Genomic DNA, 7,799 nt, shown 5'->3' on the forward strand with positions numbered 1-7,799 from the left:
GCGATTCATCGTGCCTCGATGGACGTCACGAACAGCGCCCTCTCGGGTCGTGCTTATTTTCAAATTTGTAAATAACATGGAAAATGCCGGCGACGGTGACGGCGACGGCCAGGACGACGACAACGACGACGACGACGCCAACAACAACAGCATCAGCAACAGTAGAGTGTCGCGGCCGAAGCTTATTGTGTTCTGATTGGTCAAGCGTCCACGACGTCACATTGCTTACGGAAGCTTGCTAAATAGTGTCCGCGGTTAGCATGCATCATCATAGCGTGCCTTTTAGTTTAATAGTTTTACATTTTATTTTTTTGTAACGCTTTCCTGCTTGTGTTTGAATATAATATTTGTATTATTTATGATCATTTGGCACTTTCACAATTCGTACTTTTAACCTGCACTTGTTAATTACTTATTAAGTAAAATGAGATATATAACAGAACAGACGTATGAAGCTAAACCACGAACTACAACCATGCACGTTCTATGGTAACTGCCGCTGGTTCCCTGTTTCTCATTTGGTTTATGAACGATGTATGTGCTGTTGAACCCAGTGCTTGCTTAGTCTCTTGTCCGTGTCGTTTCCTCTTCATCAGTCAAGATGAAAATCATGAATATTTGTTAGCTATACTAATTTATTCCGACGACCCGTGGCGTTTTCTCTTCAAGGCGGCTGCGGACGTAAAGAGCAGGGGGGGGGGGTGGAGAGAGAGAGACAATTGCTAAAAACACCACAAAGATAATGGATCGGCATCAGTTTAGCTTCACTCAGTCAACAAATTATCGAGGTATGTTATTATTATAAAATTATGGTAAGTTTCCAACTCAAATTAACTACACAACCGTACGTAACTCAATGGGAAACTACACAACCATACACAAGTTAATGGGAAACTACACAACCATGCACAACTCAATGGGAACTACACAACCATATAAAAGTCAATGGGAAACTACACAACCACACACAAGTCAGTAGGACACTCTACAACCATACACAAGTCAATGGGAAACTACACAACCATAGAAAAGTCAATGGGAAACTACAAAACCATACACAAGTCAATGGGACACTTTACAACCATACACAAGTCAATGGGAAACTACACAACCATACACAAGTCAATGGGAAAACTACGCAACCATACACAAGTCAATGGGAAACTACACAACCATACAGCAGTCAATGGGAAACTACACAACCGTACACAACTCAATGGGAAACTACACATCCATACACAAGTCAATGGGAAACTACACACCCATACACAAGTCAATTGGAAACTACACAACCATACACAAGTCAATGGGAAACTACACAACCATACACAAGTCAATAGGAAACTACACAACCATACACAAGTCAATAGGAAACTACACAACCATACACAAGTCAATTGGAAACTCCACAACCATACAGAAGTCAATGGGAAACTACACAACCATACACAAGTCAATGGGAAACTACACAACCTTACACAAGTCAATGGGAAACTACACAACCATACACAAGTCAATAGGAAACTACACAACCATACACAATGCAATGGGACACTTCAAAACCATACACAAGTCAGGGGGAAACTACACAACCATACACAAGTCAACAGAAAACTACACAACCATACACAAGCCAAAGGGAAACTACACAACCATACACAAGTCAATGGGACACTTCACAACCTTACACAAGTCAATAGGAAACTACACAACCATACACAAGTCAATGGGACACTTCATAACCATTCACAAGTCAATGGGAAACTACACAACCATACACAGGTCAATAGGAAACTACACAACCATACACAATGCAATAGGAAACTACACAACCATACACAGAGCAATGGGAAACTACACAACCATACACAAGTCAACGGAAAACTACACAACCATACACAAGTCAAGTGGACACTTCACAACCATACACAAGTCAATGGGAAACTACACAACCATACACAAGTCAAGTGGACACTTCACAACCATACACAAGTCAACGGGAAACTACACAACCATATACAAGTCAACGGGAAACTACACAACCAAACACGAGTCAAAGGGAAACTACACAAACATACACAAGTCAAAGGGACAATTCACAACCATACACAAGTCAATGGGAAACTACACAACCATACACAAGTCAATGGGACACTTCACAACCATACACAAGTCAATAGGAAACTACACAACCATACACAAGTCAATGGGACACTTCACAACCATACACAAGTCAATGGGAAACTACACACCCATACACAAGTCAATGGGAAACTACACATCCATACACAAGTCAATGGGAAACTACACAACCATACACAAGTCAATTGGAAACTACACAACCATACACAAGTCAATGGGAAACTACACAACCATACACAATGCAATGGAAAACTACACAACCATACACAAGTCAATGGGAAACTACACAACCATACACAAGTCAATGGGACACTTCACAACCATACACAAGTCAATGGGAAACTACACAACCATACACAAGTCAATGGGAAACTACACAACCATACACAAGTCAATGGGACACTTCACAACCATACACAAGTCAATGGGAAACTACACAACCATACACAAGTCAACGGAAAACTACACAACCATACACAAGCCAAAGGGAAACTACACAACCATACACAAGTCAATGGGACACTTCACAACCATACACAAGTCAATGGGACACTTCACAACCATACACAAGTCAATGGGAAACTACACAACCATACACAAGTTAATGGAAAACTAGACAACCATTCACAAGTCAATGGGACACTTCACAACCATACACAAGTCAATGGGAAACTACACAACCATACACAAGTCAATGGAACACTTCACAACCATACACAAGTCAACGGGAAACTACACAACCATTCACAAGTCAATGGGACACTTCACAACCATACACAAGTCAATGGGAAACTACACAACCATACACAAGTCAATGGGAAACTACACAACCATACACAAGTCAATGGGAAACTACACATCCATACACAATGCAATGGCAAACTAGACAACCATACACAAGTCAATGGGAAACTACGCAACCATACACAAGTCAATGGGACACTTCACAACCATACACATGTCAATGGGAAACTTCAAAACCATACACAAGTCAATGGGACACTTCACAACCATACACAAGTCAATGGGACACTACACAACTATACACGAGTCAAAGGGAAACTACACAACCAAACAAAAGTCAATGGGACACTTTACAACCATACACAAGTCAATGGGAAACTTCACAACCATACACAAGTCAATGGGAAACTACACAACCATACACAAGTCAATGGGACACTTCAAAACCATACACATGTCAATGGGAAACTTCACAACCATACACAAGTCAATGGGAAACTACACAACCATACACAAGTCAATGGGACACTTCACAACCATACACAAGTCAATGGGAAACTACACAACCATACACAAGTCAATGGGAAACTACACAACCAAACACAAGTCAACGGGAAACTACACAACCATTCACAAGTCAAAGGGAAACTACACAACCATACACAAGGCAATGGGACACTTCACAACCATACACAAGTCAATGGGAAACTACACAACCATACACAAGTCAATGGGAAACTACACAACCATACATAAGTCAATGGGAAACTACACAACCATACGCAAGTCAATGGGAAACTACACAACCATACACAAGTCAATGGGACACTTCACAACCACACACAAGTCAATGGGAAACTACACAACCATACACAAGTCAATGGGAAACTACACAACCATGCAAAAGTCAATGGGAAACTACACAACCATACACAAGTAAATGGGACACTTCACAACCATACACAAGTCAATGAGAATTACAACTATAAACTAAAACAAAACAAATATTTGCCACAGCCATTCATCTCATAATATCTACATGATTTTATTAATTTCAACTAAGTATGTATTTCCTTTTTGTATTCTTTCATTGGCCTGTTCCATTGGATACAAACAGATGGGTGTTCAAGATAGAAGGCCAAGTTGCAGAGCAGATGATTTCATCCCTCCAGCGCATCAAAGTTCAGCTTTCATTAATGGCTCAAGACAAATTTTGTGTGGTATTATCCTTTCTATTTGTCGAAAAAGGGCACAGTTAAACAAGCTTGGTTGTTTTTAAAGCATTTTCTGTAGTATCATTTACATGAACCTTTATAAATTAAAATAATGTCCAATTTCTTCTAGATTATACAAGTTGGACATGGACAATGTTGTACTGCTATGTATTGTTGTAAAAACGAATTGTACAAATGCATATTTTTTCTTCTCATGTTTAGATTAAAGTTCCATACTTTTATGATGTATAAATGTACTTTGAATTGTTGAAATAACCTTTGGTGGAAAAAAAATGCGTCTAGATTGGTACCACTTTCACTTTTTAAAAACTTCTTTTAACAAATACAACAACTCGTCATCAAAGATATGTCAGCAATATAGTATGGTTTTATAATCCTCGTTATAATCAAATTTCAACATTACAGAAATAACAGTTAAAATGGCTGCAACCACAACTTTGAAGAGGGATTGTTTCGTTGCATCATTTTAACCTTTTGTACAACGTATTTCCAACTGCAATATAACAATGTTTTTTAAAAACAACAATGGAATAATACGGTATTTGCCTATCATTAAAGAAATAAAGATTGTGCGGATAGACGCACCAAATGCAATAATAGCTTCCTCTGATTTATTTTGAACTTTGTGTGTGAATTTTCAATTCATTCACAACCATACACAAGTCAATGGGAAACTACACAACCATACACAAGTCAACGGGAAACTACACAACCATACACAAGTCAAAGGGAAACTACACAACCATACACAAGTCAATGGGACACTTCACAACCATACACAAGTCAATGGGAAACTACACAACCATACACAATGCAATGGGAAACTACACAACCAAACACAAGTCAATGGGAAACTACACAACCATACACAAGTCAACGGGACACTTCACAACCATACACATGTCATCGGGAAACTTCACAACCATACACAAGTCAATGGGAAACTACACAACCATACACAAGTCAATGGGAAACTACACAACCATACACAAGTCAACGGGAAACTACACAACCATACACAAGTCAAAGGGAAACTACACAACCATACACAAGTCAATGGGACACTTGACAACCATACACAAGTAAATGGGAAACTACACAACCATACACAATGCAATGGGAAACTACACAACCATACACAAGTCAATGGAAACTACACAACCATACACAAGTCAACGGGACACTTTACAACCATACACAAGTCAATGGGAAACTACACAACCATACACAATGCAATGGGAACCTACACAACCATACACAAGTCAATAGGAAACTACACAACCATACACAAGTCAATAGGAAAGTACACAACCATACACATGTCAATGGGACACTTCACAACCATACACAAGTCAATGGGAAACTACACAACCATACACAAGTCAATAGGAAACTACACAACCATACACAAGTCAATAGGAAACTACACAACCATACACAAGTCAATTGGAAACTACACAACCATACACAAGTCAATGGGAAACTACACAACCATACACAAGTCAACGGGAAACTACACAACCATACACAAGTCAATGGGACACTTCACAACCATACACATGTCAATGGGAAACTTCACAACCATACACAAGTCAATGGGAAACTACACAACCATACACAAGTCAATGGGACACTTCACAACCATACACAAGTCGATGGGAAACTACACAACCATACACAAGTCAATGGGAAACTACACAACCAAACACAAGTCAACGGGAAACTACACAACCATTCACAAGTCAAAGGGAAACTACACAACCATACACAAGTCAATGGGACACTTCACAACCACACACAAGTCAGTGGGAAACTACACAACCATACACAAGTCAATGGGAAACTACACAACCATGCACAAGTCAATGGGAAACTACACAACCATACACAAGTCAATGGGACACTTCACAACCATACACAAGTCAATGAGAAATACAACTATAAACTAAAACAAAACAAATTTTTGCCACAGCCATTCATCTCATAATATCTACATGATTTTATTAATTTCAACTAAGTATGTATTTCCTTTTTGTATTCTTTTATTGGCCTGTTCCATTGGATACAAACAGATGGGTGTTCAAGATAGAAGGCCAAGTTGCAGAGCAGATGATTTCATCCTTCCAGCGCATCAAAGTTCAGCTTTCATTAATGGCTCAAGACAAATTTTGTGTGGTATTATCCTTTCTATTTGTCGAAAAAGGGAACAGTTAAAGAAGCTTGGTTGTTTGTAAAGCAGTTTCTGTAGTATCATTTACATGAACCTTACTAAATTAAAATAATGTCCAATTTCTTCTAGATTATACAAGTTGGACATGGACAATGTTGTACTGCTATGTATTGTTGTAAAAACGAATTGTACAGATGCATATATTTTCTTCTCATGTTTAGATTAAAGTTCCATACTTTTCTGATGTATGTATGTACTTTGAATTGTTGAAATAACCTTTGGTGGAAAAAAATGCGTCTAGATTGGCACCACTTTCACTTTTTTAAAACTTCTTTTAACAAATAAAACAACTCGTCATCAAAGATATGTCAGCAATATAGTATGGTTTTATAATCCTCGTTATAATCAAATTTCAACATTACAGAAATAACAGTTAAAATGGCTGCAACCACAACTTTGAAGAGGGATTGTTTCTTTGCATCATTTTAACCTTTTGTACAACGTATTTCCAACTGCAATATAACAATGTTTTTTATAAACAACAATGGAATAATACGGTATTTGCCTATCATTAAAGAAATAAAGATTGTGCGGATAGACGCACCAATCGCAATAATAGTTTCCTCTGATTTATTTTGAACTTTGTGTGTGAATCTTCATTTTATTCACAACCATACACAAGTCAATGGGAAACTACACAACCATACACAAGTCAATGGGAAACTACACAACTATACACAAGTCAACGGGAAACTACACAACCATACACAAGTCAAAGGGAAACTACACAACCACACACAAGTCAATGGGACACTTCACAACCATACACAAGTCAATGGGAAACTACACAACCATACACAATGCAATGGGAAACTACACAACCATACACAAGTCAATGGGAAACTATACAACCATACACAAGTCAACGGGACACTTCACAACCATACACAAGTCAATGGGAAACTTTACAACCATACACAAGTCAATGGGAAACTACACATCCATACACAAGTCAATGGGACACTTCACAACCATACACAAGTCAACGGGACACTTCACAACCATACACAAGTCAATGGGAAACTTCACAACCATAAACAAGTCAATGGGAAACTACACATCCATACACAAGTCAATAAGAAACTACACAACCATACACAAGTCAATGGGAAACTACACAACCATACACAAGTAAACGGGAATCTACACAACCATACACAAGTCGATGGGAAACTACACAACCAAACACAAGTCAATGGGAAACTACACAACCAATCACAAGTTAACGGGAAACTACACAACCATTCACAAGTCAAAGGGAAACTACACAACCATACACAAGTCAATGGGACACTTCACAACCATACACAAGTCAATGGGAAACTACACATCCATACACAAGTCAATGGGACACTTCACAACCATACACAAGTCAACGGGACACTTCACAACCATACACAAGTCAATGGGAAACTTCACAACCATAAACAAGTCAATGGGAAACTACA

This window comes from Asterias amurensis, chromosome 19 (genome assembly GCF_032118995.1).
Source record: "Asterias amurensis chromosome 19, ASM3211899v1".
NCBI classification, from domain to species: domain Eukaryota; kingdom Metazoa; phylum Echinodermata; class Asteroidea; order Forcipulatida; family Asteriidae; genus Asterias; species Asterias amurensis.